The sequence below is a fragment of the Nicotiana attenuata genome, unplaced genomic scaffold, assembly GCF_001879085.1.
Source record: "Nicotiana attenuata strain UT unplaced genomic scaffold, NIATTr2, whole genome shotgun sequence".
NCBI lineage: Eukaryota > Viridiplantae > Streptophyta > Magnoliopsida > Solanales > Solanaceae > Nicotiana > Nicotiana attenuata.
The window spans coordinates 1-12,621 of NW_017673477.1; positions in this window are offsets into that span (position 1 = coordinate 1).

Genomic DNA, 12,621 nt, shown 5'->3' on the forward strand with positions numbered 1-12,621 from the left:
TTCGAGCGGGTTTGCTTCCAGTAGCACCAGCCATTTCTCAGGCTGGAGGAGGGGTTCAGACTCCTGCTACACGTACTCCGGAGCTGGTAGCTCCCCAGGCTCAGGTTCCAGTAGTTCAGCCAGTTGTTGCAGTTCAGCCGGGTATTGTGACTCAGACCGGCGATGGAGCGGCTATGTCCACAGATGCTTTGGGGAGACTGGATAGATTCACCAAGCTCTTCACCACCACATTCAGCGGTGCTTCTTCAGAGGACCCCTAGGATTTCTTATATAGCTGCCATGAGGTTCTTCGGACTATGGGTATTGTGGAGACCAATGGGGTCGACTTCGCCACCTTTCGACTAGCAGGATCCGCCAAGACTTGGTGGAGGGACTATTGTTTAGCCAGACCAGCAAGGTCGCCATCTCTAACTTGGGACCAGTTTGCAGAGTTGTTCTTGGAGAAGTTTCTCCCCGTTACTCGGCGAGATACTCTTCGCAGGCAGTTTGAGCGCCTTCAGCAGGGCTCTATGACAGTCACATAGTATGAGACCCGGTTCATTGATCTAGCTCGCCATGTTATTGTTATACTCCCCACCGAGAGAGAGAGGGTGCGGAGGTTTATTGATGGTTTGATTCAGCCGATCCGTCTCCAGATGGCTATGGGGGCCGGGAGTGAGATTTCTTTTCAGGAGGCGGCCAATGCGGCCCGTAGAGTTGAGATGCTCTTGCACAGGGAGGAGGTCATGGGTCAGATAAGAGGCCCCGTCATACAGGTAGGTTCAGTGGTACCTCGTATGGAGGTAGAGATTCTCAAGGTAGAGGCCACCCTCCGAGGCCCTTTTAGTCAGCTCTCCATGTCTCTCATGGTACTTCAGGTGGTCGTGGCTCTTAGCCGCAGTATTCTGACCAGCAGCTTTTCAGTTCACCATCAGCACCTATCAGCGCACCACCACTCCGTTATTCTCAGCAGCTGAGGGCTTGTTTCACGTGTGGCGACACGAGGCACATTGCCAGGTATTGCCCTCGAGCTTCGGACAGCTCTCAACAGCAGGGTCCTCGTCCCATGATTCAGGCACCAGGTGATCCACAGGACGCCCAGCCAGCTAGAGGCGGGGGTAGAGGTCATAGAGGTGGAGGTAGAGATCATAGAGGTGGAGCTCGGACCGCAAGAGATAGAGGCCAGCCAGCAACCGATCGTCCCAGAGATATGATTCGGGGAGGTGGGGCCCAGCCCTGGTGCTATGCTCTTCCAGCCAGGCTAGAGGCTGAGTCTTCAGATGCAGTTATTACAGGTACTATTCTGGTATGTGATAGGGATGCTTCAGTGCTATTTGACCCTGGGTCTACGTATTCGTATGTGTCGTCCTATTTTGTACCCTACCTGGTTATGCCTAGTGATGCTTTGGGTATTCCTGTTTATGTATCTACACCGGTGGGTGATTCTATAGTGGTCGACCGAGTTCATCATTCATGTGTGGTAGTGTTTGAGGGTCTTGAGACCCGTGTTGATTTATTGCTCTTAGACATGGTGGATTTCGACGTCACATTAGGGGTGGATTGGTTGTCCCCGTATCATGCCATCTTGGATTGTCACGCTAAGACCGTGACCTTGGCTTTGCCAGATTTGCCCCGTTTGGAGTGTAAAGGGACCCCAGGGCCTACCACCCGCAGAGTTATTTCATATGTGAAGGCTCGACGCATGGTCGAGAAGGGGTGTTTAGCTTATCTGGCGTATGTTCGCGATTCCAGCGCAGAGGTCCTTTCTATTGATTCTGTTCCTATTGTTCGGGAGTTCCCCGAGGTTTTCCCTTCAGACCTGCCGGGTATGCCGCCCGACAGGGACATCGATTTTTGTATTGGTCTGGCTCCGGGCACGCAACCCATTTCTATCCCGCCGTATCGCATGGCCCCGCCAGAGTTGAAAGAGTTAAAGGATCAGTTGCAGGATTTGCTGGAGAAGGGTTTCATTAGACCCAGTGTTTCTCCTTGGGGTGCACCGGTGTTATTTGTGAAGAAAAAGGATGGTTCGATGAGAATGCGCATTGATTACCGACAATTGAACAAAGTGACGATAAAGAACAAGTATCCACTGCCGAGGATTGATGATTTGTTCGACCAGATTCAGGGTGCGAGGGTGTTTTCAAAGATAGACTTGAGATCTGGCTACCATCAGCTGAGGATTAGGGCATCCGATGTCCCTAAGACAGCTTTGCGTACTCGGTATGGGCATTACGAGTTCTTGGTCATGTCGTTTGGGTTGACCAATTCCCCAGCAGCATTCATGGAGTTGATGAATCGAGTGTTCAGGCCATATTTAGACATGTTCGTGATAGTCTTTATTGATGATATTTTGGTGTACTCCCGCAGCAGGAGGAGCACGGGCAGCACCTTAGAGTGGTTCTTCAGACTCTGAGGGATAGTCAGTTATATGCTAAGTTCTCGAAGTGTGAGTTCTGGTTGAGTTCGGTTGCATTTCTGGGTCACGTTGTATCAGCAGAGGGTATTCAGGTGGACCCGAAGAAGATTGAGGCAGTCAAGAACTGGCCTCGACCAGCATCAGCTACAGAGATTCGGAGTTTCTTGGGGTTAGCAGGCTATTACCGTCGGTTCGTGGAGGGGTTTTCGTCTATTGCAGCCCCGATGACCAGGTTGACCCAGAAGGGTGCCAGTTCAGATGGTCAGATGAGTGCGAGGCGAGCTTTCAGAAGCTCAAGTCAGCTCTGACTACGGCACCGGTGTTGGTTTTGCCCACAGGCTCAGGGCCTTATTCAGTCTATTGCGATGCTTCCCATATTGGGCTTGGTGCAGTATTGATGCAGGATGGCAGAGTCATAGCCTATGCTTCGAGGCAGTTGAAGATCCACGAGAAGAATTATCTGGTTCATGATCTAGAGTTGGCAGCCATTGTTCATGCTCTGAAGATTTGGAGGCATTATCTATATGGCGCGACTTGTGAGGTGTACACTGATCACAAGAGTCTTCAGTACTTGTTCAAGCAAAAGGAGTTGAATTTGAGGCAGAGGAGGTGGTTGGAGTTGGTGAAAGATTATGATGTTACTATCTTATACCACCCGGGGAAGGCCAATGTGGTGGCCGATGCATTGAGTAGGAAGTCCGCCAGCATGGGTAGTCTTGCTTATATTCCGGCTAGCCAGAGGCCGCTTGCTTTGGATGTTCAGGCTTTGGCCAATCGATTTGTGAGGTTGGATATCTCTGAGCCTAGCCGAGTGTTAGCTTGCACGGTTGCTTGTTCTTCATTAATGGAGCGTATCCGTGATCGGCAGTTTGATGATCCCCATTTGTGTGTCCTGAGAGACACGGTGCAGCGCGGAGGTGCCAAGAAGGTGACCTTAGATGATGATGGTGTTTTGAGATTGCAGGGGCGAGTTTGTGTGCCCAATGTCGATGGGATTCGAGAGTTGATCTTAGCGGAGGCCCATAGTTCTCGGTATTCTATTCACCCGGGCGCCGCGAAGATGTATCAGGATCTGAGGCAACATTATTGGTGGCGTAGGATGAAGAAGGATATTGTTGCATATGTGGCTCGATGTTTGAACTGTCAGCAGGTTAAGTATGAGCATCAGAGGCCTGGTGGATTGTTTCAGAGGATTGAGCTTCCCGAGTGGAAGTGGGAGAGGGTTACTATGGATTTTGTTACTGGACTCCCGTTGACCCGGAAGAAGTTTGATGCGATTTGGGTCATTGTCGATAGGCTGACCAAGTCAGCGCATTTTGTTCCTGTTGCAACTACTTATTCATCTGAGAGGTTAGCTGAGATCTACATCAGAGAGATTGTTCGCCTTCATGGGGTGCCGGTATCTATCATTTCGGACCGGGGTACGCAGTTTACCTCGCGCTTCTGGAGAGCAGTTCAGCGAGAGTTGGGCACCCAGGTTGAGTTGAGCACAGCATTCCATCCTCAGACGGACGGACAGTCCGAGCGGACTATTCAGATATTGGAGGATATGCTCCGAGCTTGTGTTATAGACTTTGGAGGTTCGTGGGATCAGTTCTTGCCTTTAGCGGAGTTTGCCTACAACAACAGCTACCAGTCCAGCATTCAGATGGCTCCTTATGAGGCGTTGTATGGTAGGCGATGTCGGTCTCCGGTTGGGTGTTTTGAGCCGGGAGAGGCTCGGTTATTGGGTACAGATTTAGTTCAGGAGGCCTTGGATAAGGTTAAGATCATTCAAGATAGGCTTCGTTCGGCTTGGTCGCGGCAAAAGAGTTATGGAGATCGTAAGGTTCGAGATGTAGCTTTCATGGTTGGTGAGCGAGTATTGCTCCGAGTGTCGCCTATGAAGGGCGTGATGAGATTTGGGAAGAAGGGCAAGCTTAGCCCTAGGTTTATTGGTCCATTTAAGATTCTCGACCGTGTGGGAGAGGTGGCTTATAGACTTGCCTTGCCGCCTAGCTTGTCAGCCGTGCATCCAGTGTTTCATGTGTCCATGCTTCAGAGGTATCACGGCGATCTAGCCCACGTGTTAGATTTCAGCACTGTCCAGTTGGACCAGGATCTGTCTTATGAGGAGGAGCCGGTAGCTATTCTAGACCGGCAGGTTCGGCAGTTGAGGTCGAAGAGTTTTCCTTCAGTGCGAGTTCAGTGGAGAGGTCAGCCTCCTGAGGCATCGACCCGGGAGTCCGAGTCTGATATGCGGAGCCGTTATCCCCATCTATTTCCCGACTCAGGTACTTCTTTCTTTTGTCCGTTCGAGGATGAACGATTATTTTAGAGGTGGAGAATGTGACAACCCAAAGGGTCATAACCTACTTTCCCTTTCATTCGGTGCTTCCGATGCCTTGAAAACCTCATTTTTACTTGCCTCGATTTGCGTGCGCAGTCCGGGCGCGTAGCCGGAAAACTTAAATATGAATTCTGTGTAAAAATTAATGAATGTTGATATTAATATGATTAAAGTTGACTTTGGTCAACATTTTGAGTAAACGGACCCGGACCCGTGATTTGACGGTCCCGGAGGGGTCCATAGAAAAATATGGGACTCGGGCATATGCCCAGAGTCGAATTCCGAGGTCTAGAGCCCGAGAAATGAATTTTTCTGAGAAATTATTTTTCTGAAATTATTAAGGAAATTGGAAGTGAAAATTTATTAAAAGACTGTGGTATCGGGCTCGTATTTTGGTTCCGACGCCCGGTACAAGTCTTATATATGGTTTAAGCGCTTTCTGTAAAATTTAGTTGAAAACGGACGTCGTTTGACGTGTTTCGGACTCGAAATGGAAATTTGATGCTTTATGAACATTTCAAAGAAAAACATGAGTTTGGAGGCTTGATTCGATGTATATGATGTTATTTTGGCGATTTGATCGCACGGGTAAGTCCGTAGGATGTTTTTGAGGTTGTGTGCACAATTGGTTTGGAGCCCCGAGGGCTCGGGTGAGTTTTGGATTGGCATCGGATTGCATTTTTCACTTTGAAAAAAATCTGGTATCAGTTATCTGCAATTTTCGCATTTGCGAAGCCAGAGTTCGCAAATGCGAATGCCCAGCTATCGCAAATGCGAAGGCTGGTTCACAAATGCGAAGCCAGCCCAGGCAGGCCAAGGTCCGCAAATGCGAAGCCAGGCATCGCAAATGCGATGGACACTGGTTCGCAAATGCGAGACCCAGTTCGCAAATGCGAAGGGTCCCTTGGGCAACTTGAGTACGCAAATGCGAACAATAATCTCGCAATTCCCAGACCTGCTGGGTTCGCAATTGCGAACCCAGGTTCGCATTTCCCATATCTGAGGCCTGCAATTTTTCATACTTAGACGAATTTATAACCCCTTTTCTTCATTCTTTCAAAACACAAACTCCCTAGGCGATTTTCCAAGAAATCTATCTTCTCGAATCATTTGTACGTCAACTCTTACTTAATTTCTTCAATCTTTAACATCATTAAACATGTTTTCATCTTAAAATTAAGGATTTCCATGGGTGAAAATGGGGATTTTGGGTAGAACTTAGGTTTTCTTAAAATTGGGCATTTGGACCTCAATTTGAGGTCCGATTTCAAAACTAATCATGGATATGAACTCGTGGGGGAATGGGTAACCGGGTTTTGGTTCGAACCTCGGGTTTTGACCAGGTGGGCCCGGGGGCGTTTTGAGAATTTTTGAGTAATACTTTGGGAAATTCATTTTCATGCATTCAAATTGATTCGATTAGCATTTGTTGATACATTCAAGTAATTTATGACTAGATTCGAGCGGTTTGGTGATGAATTCGAAGGGTAAAGCTATACTAGAGGCTTGAGTTGAGTTTGGAGCATTTGAGGTAAGTGTTTGGTCTAACTTTGGCTTGAGGGAATAGGAGTAGAGTCTTATTTGCTAATTGCTATTTGTCGAGTACGGTGTATAGGCATGGTGACGAGTATCTATACACTGGTGTCGAGCATGACCGTGAGTCCTAAATTGCTGAATTATTGAATTCTTAATTGTTGTTTATGAGGACCTGGTTGGAAATCTTTAACACTGAGCCAGTAATTGTTGAGACTGAGTATTGATTTAATTGTGTTAAGTAGAAATTGAATAAGTTTGGTTATAGGTGGATCTCCCTTGCCGGGATAGTTTATTATATTATCTTGTTCCCTTGCCAGGATTATTTTGTGTATTGTGTTGAAAGAAATGGGATCGAGTGGTACGCCTACCACGTGATATTATGAAATGGGATCGAGTGGTATGCCTACCACGTGATATTGTGAAATGGGAGCGAGTGGTACGCCTACCACGTGATGTTATGATTGGGAGCGAGTGGTACGCCTACCACGTGATATTATGAAATGGGATCGAGTGGTACGCCTACCACGTGATATTATAAAATGGGAGCGAGTGGTACGCCTACCACGTGATGTTATGAAATGGGATCGAGTGGTACGCCTACCACGTGATATTATGAAATGGGAGCGAGTGGTACGCCTACCACGTGATATTATGAAATGGGATCGAGTGGTACGCCTGCCACGTGACATGAGGAAATGGGATCGTGTTGCATGCCTGCAACGAGAGAACATTGAACAAGTGAAAGTGGTTTGTTTTCCCTTATTCTGTGTTAGAAGAACTCAGATGTAGTTCCTTCTATTATCCCTGATAATCTGTTTTATCTGCTACCCCATAAGCATGTTCCCCTCCCAGTTTTTAATTGTTTACTTTCCGCTATTATTTTGTTATACTTGTATATATATATCTGCACAGGTTTATCTGGTAGTCTGGTCTAGACTCGTCACTACTTCGCCGGGGTTAGGCTAGGCACTTACCAGCACATGGGGTCGGTTGTGCTGATGCTACACTCTGTGCATCTTTTTGCACAGATCACAGTACCGGAGCAGCAGCTTTTGGACAGCAGTATGAGCATTTGGGAGCTGACTTCCGTCCAGAGATCCCGAGGTAGCCTTGCTGACGTCCGCATGGCCCGGAGTCTCTTCTATCCTTACTTTAGTTTGTTATCCTTTGTACCGGAACAAACAGAACTATGTTTTTATTCAGACTTTGTATTTAGCATTCTCTAGACGTTCGTGAGTCTGTGACTCCAGTTCTTGGGTAGAGTTGTATTGAACTTCCGCATTGTTCTCCGTTTATTTATGTTTAAGACTTCCGCTTTTATATTAAATGCTTCGTTGTTTTTATTAATGTCGAGGTTTGCTAAAAGAGATAATAAATAGTTGGCTTGCCTAGCTCCTAATAGTAGGCGCCATCACGACTCCCGAGGGTGGGAAATCCGGGTCGTGACAGTTGTTGGGTATGGATCTGGTTCAGGAGGCCTTGGACAAGGTCAAGATCATTCAGGATAGGGTTCGTACAGCTCAGTCTAGGCAAAAGAGTTATGCAGACCATAAGGTTCGAGATGTGGCTTTTATGGTTGGTGAGCGGGTATTTCTCCGAGTGTCGCCTATGAAGGGCGTGATGAGATTTGGGAAGAAGGGCAAGCTCAGCCCTAGGTTTATTGGTCCATTTGAGATTCTTGATCGAGTGGGAGAGGTGGCTTATAGACTTGCATTGCCGCCGAGCTTATCAGCCGTGCATCCAGTGTTTCATGTGTCCATGCTTCGGAAATATCACGGCGATCCACCCCACGTGTTAGATTTTAGCACTGTCCAGTTGGACAAGGACTTGTCTTATGAGGAGGAGCCGGTAGCTATTCTAGACCGGCAGATTCGTCAGTTGAGATCCAAGAGTTTTCCTTCTGTTCGTGTTCAGTGGAGAGGTCAGCCTCCTGAGGCATCGACCTGGGAGTCCGAGTCCGATATGCGGAACCATTATCCCCATCTTTTCCCCGACTCAGGTACTTCCTTCTTCTGTCCGTTCGAGGACGAGTAGTTGTTTTAGAGATGGAGAATGTGACGACCCAAAGGGTCATCACCTATTTTCTGATCCATTCTGTGCTTCCGAGGCCTTGAAAACCTCATTTAGAGTCGCCTCGATTTGCGTGCGCAGACCGGGCACCAAGCCGGAAAGCTTAAATATGAAATTCTGTAAAAAATGCTAAGTTTTGATGTTAAAATGAATGAATTTGACTTCGGTCAACATTTTGGGTAAACGGACCCGGACCCGTGATTTGACGGTCCCGGAGGGTCCGTAGGAAAATATGGGACTTGGGCGTATGCCCAGAATCGAATTCCGAGGTCCCAAGCCCGAGAAATGAATTTTTGAGTAAAATTATTTTCTGAAAATATTTAAGGAAATTGGAAATGAAATTTGACTAGAAAGTGATGGTATGGGGCCCGTATTTTGGTTCCAGCGCCCGGTACAGGTCTTATATATGGATTAAGCACTTTCTGTAAAGTTTGGTTGAAAACGGACGTCGTTTGACGTGTTTCGGACTCAAAATGGAAATTTTTTTGATGTTTTATGAAATTTGGAAGAAATCATGGATTTTGAGGCTTAATTCGATGTATATGATGTTATTTTGGTGATTTGATCGCGCGAGTAAGTCCGTAGGATGTTTTTGAGGTTGTGTATATATTTGGTTTGGAGCCCCGAGGGCTCGGGTGAGTTTTGGCTAGGCTACGGATGCATTTTGAACCTTTGAGAATCAGCTGTTGCATTTCTGATCTGCATTGCGAAGCCAGTCTCGCAAATGCGAAGCTCGCAAAATGCGAGCCGTTCATCGCAAATGCGAAGTGGAGACCTGGGCCGGCCTGATCGCGAATGCAACCACTAGGTTCGCAAATGCGAAGGCCAGTCGCAAATGCGACGCCTGGGATCACAAATGCGAGACCTGGGAATATTGGAGTAGTTCGCAAATGCGAACAGTGTCTTCGCAATTCCCACCTTAGCAGGTCGGGGTTCGCAATTGCGAACCCCTGTTCGCATTTCCCACGTCTATGACCTGCATATTTTTACACTTAGCTGATTTTGAGCTATTTTCAACATTCTTTCAAAACACAAACTTCTTTGGGCGATTTTCCAAGAACAAGTCTTTTTCCAAATCAATTGTAAGTTAGTTTTTACTCATCTCTTTCAATCATTAACATTATTTAACATGTTTTCAACCTAAAATCAAAGATTTTCATGGGAGAAATTGGGGGTTTTAGGTAGAACTTAGATTTTTCCAAAATTGGGGATTTGGACCTCAATTTGAGGTCCGATTTCAAAACAAATCATATATTTGGGTTCGTGGGGGAATGGGTAATCGGGTTTTGGTTCGATCCTCGGGTTTTGACCACGTGGGCCCGGGGGCGATTTTGGACTTTTTTGGGCAAAACTTTGAAAAATTCATTTCTATGCATTCAAATTGATTCACTTAGCATTTATTGATGTAATTAAGTAACGTGTGACTAGATTCGAGCGGATTTGTGGTGGAATCAAGGGGTAAAGCCATAATTGAGACTTGAGTTGAGTTCAAAGCATCGAGGTAAGTGTTCGGTCTAACCTTAGCTTGAGGGATTAGGAGTTGAGTCATATTTGCTACTTTTCTTGTGTTGAGTACGACGTATAGGCATGGTGACGGGTATCTATATGTTGGTGTCGAGCATGTTCGTGGGTCTTAAATTGATAATTGTTGTGTTCTTAATGGATTCTATGAAAGCTTGATTGATGATTCTCGATACTGAGTAAGGATTTAGTTTATTTCCGTGGACTTTAGTTATGACTGAGGATTGGTATTAATTGTGTAAAGTAAAAGTTGAATAAGATTGGTTATAGCTGATTCTCCCTTGCCGGGATATTTTATTTGATATTTTTGTTCCCTTGCCGGGAAGTTATTATATTGTTTGTTCCCTTACCGGGATTATATTATTATGTTGTGTTGGATTGAAATGGGAGCGGGGAGGTACGCCTACCACAAGTTATTGATGAAATAGAAGCGGGTGGTACGCCTACCACAAGATATGATGAAATGGGAGCGGATGGTACGCCTACCACAAGTTATTGATGAAATGGGAGCGGGTGGTACACCTACCACAAGATATGATTAAATGGGAGCGGGTGGTACGCCTACCACAAGTTATTGATGAAATGGGAGCGGGTGGTACGCCTACCACAAGATATGATGAAATGGGAGCGGGTGGTACGCCTACCACAAGATTGATGAAATGAGAGCGGGTGGTACGCCTACCACAAGAGTTAATGAAATGGGAGCGGGTGGTACGCCTACCACGAGATATGAGAAATGGGATCGGGTGCACGCCTACAACAAGATGAAACTAAAAATGAAAGTTGCCTTTATTTCCCTTTATCCGTGTTAGAAGTTAAATTGTAGTTTCCATATTATATTTTGATATTCTGTTTTAACTGCTATCCCCGAAGCATGTTTCCCTTCCCCAGCTTTAATTGCTCATTACTTGTTTACTTTTCCGCCATATATTATACAACTGCACATGTTTATCTGGAGTCTAGTCCTAGCCTCGTCACTACCTCGTCGGGGTTAGGCCAGACACTTACCAGCACATGGGTCTGTTGTGCTGATACTACACTCTGTGCTCTTTTGTACAGATCCCGATAGCGGAGCAGCATACGGTGCACAGCAGTAGTTTGGGAGCAGGCCTTCGGTCCACGAGATCCCGAGGTAGTCCTGCAGGCGTCCGCAGGCCCGACATCTCCTCTATCTTTACTTATATTCTATTATCTCTTGTGTCCGAGACAGACATTGTTATTTTCTTTCAAACGGTTGTATGTAGTAAATCTTAGTAGTCCGTGAGTATTGTGACTCCAGTTCTTGGGTAGAGGCATATGTTGTCTTCCACATCTTTGTTCAGCTTAATTTAATTTAAGTCTTTTGCTTTAAATTCGTATTTCCGCTGTTATTTAGATCTTTAACACTTGTTGTGATAATTGATAAAAAGGATTACAAAAATAAAGGAGTTAGGAGTTTATCGTTTGTGGCTTGCCTAGCTTCTATGAGTAGGCGCCATCATGACCCCGAGGGTGGGAAATTCGGGTCGTGACAGTAGCCAATTTGGAGAACTTTTGTAACCCTCTTATTGTTATAGTGGAGCTTTTTTGGATCTTTGTGATCCCGTGGTTTTTACCTTCGATTTGAAGAGTTTTCCACGTTAAAATTTGATGTTCTTTATCTTTATTTTTCGGTTTGCCTCTTCCTCGATATAACAATTTTCACTATCTAAAAGCCTCTTGGTATCGTGAGAGAAGTACCGACTTCTTTTATAGTAAAAAGGTAAAAATATTTGAGAAATGTATATTTCTAGATATTTCCAAAAATAATAGCTGATAAAATATATTTTTTTATATTATATGTATATAAGATATATACATATAATATACATATTTAATATATTTTCTAGCTAGCGAATGCAATTAGTTTCAGCCAATCGGTCAACTTTATATGCTGGCCAAAGTATTTCTATTACGTAGGTCGACCGGATATGGGGAAGGGAAGAGAAAAGAAAAACGGGAATAGTAAAAATCGAATCAATACTATAATGTGAGAGACATCCACAGGCACCATTAAGTTGTGAGAAAATTGTGTCCAAATTTATATATTATGAGCCATTTTATTTAGTAAAGTTTATATGGACCAAACTCTTCACGTATCTCTATTAGGCTTATCCTACAACTTTGTTTCAATGAACATATGTTATGGCTAAGGTTTGAAAGATATAGAAAAAGCCAATATGTTTGTACAAACTTTCAACCCCTAATTAGTCCAGAAACAGTTGCTTTCAAATAATAATGTTTGATTTGATGGGGCAATTCAATGCTCTTTTTTAGTCTTTTTTACTTGTTGTATGGGCAAAGTGGACCAATAGTATTCACGACAACAAAGTCTAATAATAAATCATTTGGATTTTAGACTAATGCCAAAAATGAATCAAGTCGGCAGCAAACAGTTATTTTAGGCCACAAAGAACCTCTTACTTTAGCAATTTCACCACTTTTATAAATTAAATGAATCACCAAGTGATGCTTAATAATAATTTTTTCACCTTCTTTTGGCTTTCATTTTGTGGTCCGGCTAATTCGTTTCTTAAGACAACTCCATATTCAACGCTCGAACACGAACTCTCTAATTAAAGATGAATGGGCACTTATCAGTATTTCGCCACAATCTTTAGTAGTAAAATAATGCTTATTCTTCGAAGGTATAGTCTATAGATCTACATTAATATAATGTCGGGGAAAAAGCAAATTACTAACTTTATCTTTAACATTTGTTTTAGCGTTCATCTTATTTCTTCTTTTC